The following is a 2,940-nucleotide window of genomic DNA, read 5'->3' as shown; positions in this document are numbered from 1 at the left end:
ACCCTCCCCCTCGCGCCATATCTGGGCCGGCTGCGGCGGCGGCCTCCTCCTCCGGCGGCGACAGCGGCCTCTCCTGCTTGCTGGCGGCGCGGGTGGACTGCCCCGACCGCAGTTCCTCGCAGTGATGCCCTGGTGAAAGATCGTGGATGTCGCCTAGAGGGGGGGGGGGTGAATAGGCGCTTTAAAATAATTACGTTTTAGGCTTGAACAAATGCGGAATAAACCTAGCGGTTAATTTGTCAAGCACAAAACCTAAAACAACTAGGCTCACCTAAGTGCACCAACAACTTATGCTAAGCAAGATAATCAACTATGTGATAGCAAGATATATGACAAGAAACAATATGGCTATCACAAAGTAAAGTGCATAAGTAAAGGGCTCGGGTAAGAGATAACCGAGGTACGCGGAGACGATGATGTATCCCGAAATTCACACCCTTGCGGATGCTAATCTCCGTTTGGAGCGGTGTGGAGGCATAATGCTCCCCAAGAAGCCACTAGGGCCACCATAATCTCCTCACGCCCTCGCACAATGCAAGATGCCGTGATTCCACTAAGGGACCCTTGAGGACGGTCACCGAACCCGTACAAATGGCAACCCTTGGGGGCGGTCACCGGACCCGTACACTTTGGCAACCCTTGGGGGCGGTCACCGGTACCCGTCAAATTGCTCGGGGCGATCTCCACAACCTAATTGGAGACCCCGACGCTTGCCCGGAGCTTTACACCACAATGATTGAGCTCCAAGCACCACCAACCGTCTAGGGCGCCCAAGCACCCAAGAGGAACAAGCTCAAGGGCACCAAGCACCCAAGAGTAATAAGCTTCTCAACTAGTAACTTCCACGTATCACCGTGGAGAACTCAAACCGATGCACCAAATGCAATGGCAAGGGCACATGGAGTGCCCAAGTCCTTCTCTCTCAAATCCCACCGAAGCAACTAATGCTAGGGTGGGAAAAAGAGAGAAAGAACAAGAAGGAGAACACCAAGAACTCCAAGATCTAGATCCAAGGGGTTCCCCTCACATAGAGGAGAAAGTGATTGGTGGAAATGTGGATCTAGATCTCCTCTCTCTTTTCCCTCAAAAACTAGCAAGAATTCATAGAGGGATTGAGAGTTAGCAAGCTCGAAGAAGGTCAACAATGGGGGAAGAACACGAGCTCAAAGGATAAGGTTCAATGGGAAGAAGACCCCCTTTTATAGGAGGGGAAAAATCCAACCGTTACCCACCAACCAGCCACGCACAGAGCGGTACTACCGCTTGGGCAGGGCGGTACTACCGCTTATAAGCGGTACTGCAGCTCCCTCCCAGCGGTACTGCCGCGCTGACGAGGAAAACAGGGCCCTGTCCCCCGAGCGGTACTACCGCGGAAGTACAGGCGGTACTACCGCTTGGAGCGGTACTACCGCCCCTACTGCCGCTATTAGTACCGTAAAACCCGACACGAGAAATAGCAGTCGAGAATCGAGGCGGTAGTAGCCCGGAACCACTGCGGTACTACGGCCGAAGCTCACAAGCGGTACTACCGCTCAGGAAGCGGTACTACCGCTCGGGGAGCGGTACTACCGCTTGACGAGCTTCGGCGGTACTACCGCTGAGGACCGCGGTACTACCGCACAGACCAGAGCAGGGGGAAAAGCAGAAATGCCATAACTTCTTCATATGAGCTCCGAATTGAGCAAACTCAAGCTTGTTGGATACAAGACAACGAGTAGCATCAAAACAGCGACTGGTTATAGTAAGAAGAGGCAGGGGATGTATGCCTAACAAATAAAGGAGTGAAAACTCCAACAGAGAAGAACCGGCATACCCTCCAACATCGAAAACATCATAGAAGATGCAAGTGAACTCCGTTTTCGATGAACTCGAGCTTGTCATAAAAATGACCATAAGCTCCAAAACTCATAAGGAGAAGAACCAAACACAAACCAAGAAACATGATGCAAGGATGCAATGGTTTGAGCTCTCGATGAACGATACGATCAAGCTACTCACTTGAGAGCCCCCCCCCCCTAATAGTACGGCTATCGATCCTATAACCCGGTCTCCCAACTACCACCATGAGACCGGTAAAATAGAAAACCTATCAAGGGCAAACCTTTGCCTTGCGCATGATCCACTTGAGCTAGATGATGACGATCTTGTCCTCCGCAAGATGGACCACCTTCCTTGATTGCGTTGGGTCGATGGAGACTAATTGCTCCCCCATACTCCATTATGGGTGAGCCACTCTTCGGCACATTTTCACAAGTGCATTGACACCATAATGGATGGCAAGCTTCAAGCACTTGATCTCTTCATGATGCTACACTTGAACTTGCACACGACAATCTTGATGACGATCACTACTTGATGTCATCCTTTCCATGGGTTGTATGATATCTTCCTCTTGATGCAAGCCCATGGACATGTACCTAACCCCACATAGAACTCTCACATAGACCATGGGTTAGTACACGAAGGCAATGGACAATTCTTACCATACCATGGGATCACTTGATCCCTCTCGGTACATCTTCTACGCTTTGAGAGTTGATCAACTTGATTCACTCTTGACTTAGTCTTGATCAACCTTGAATCTTTCCAACTCTATTCGTTTGGATGATGTCTTGAAGGTAAACATGAATGATCACACAATCTTCTTCTTCAAGACATGCTTGCAATAAGCTCAATACTCACATGACCAATCTTTGGATAATTCCTTAATAGCACCTTGGTCAACACATAAACTCCTTGAAACCAACACATGGACTTCAAGAAAAGCCTATGGACAAATCCTTCAAATATAACTCAATGCAACCATTAGTCCATAGAGAATGTCATCAATTATCAAAACCACACATGGGGGCACCACATGTCCTTTCACCTGGTCCGGCCTGACGCGATCTGGACGCCCTCTCCGACTAGTTGCGGCGCTCCGGCCGGCCGGCCTCCGTT

Source organism: Triticum aestivum, chromosome 1B (genome assembly GCF_018294505.1).
Source record: "Triticum aestivum cultivar Chinese Spring chromosome 1B, IWGSC CS RefSeq v2.1, whole genome shotgun sequence".
NCBI classification, from domain to species: Eukaryota; Viridiplantae; Streptophyta; class Magnoliopsida; order Poales; family Poaceae; genus Triticum; species Triticum aestivum.
Note: the sequence above shows the minus strand (reverse complement) of the source record.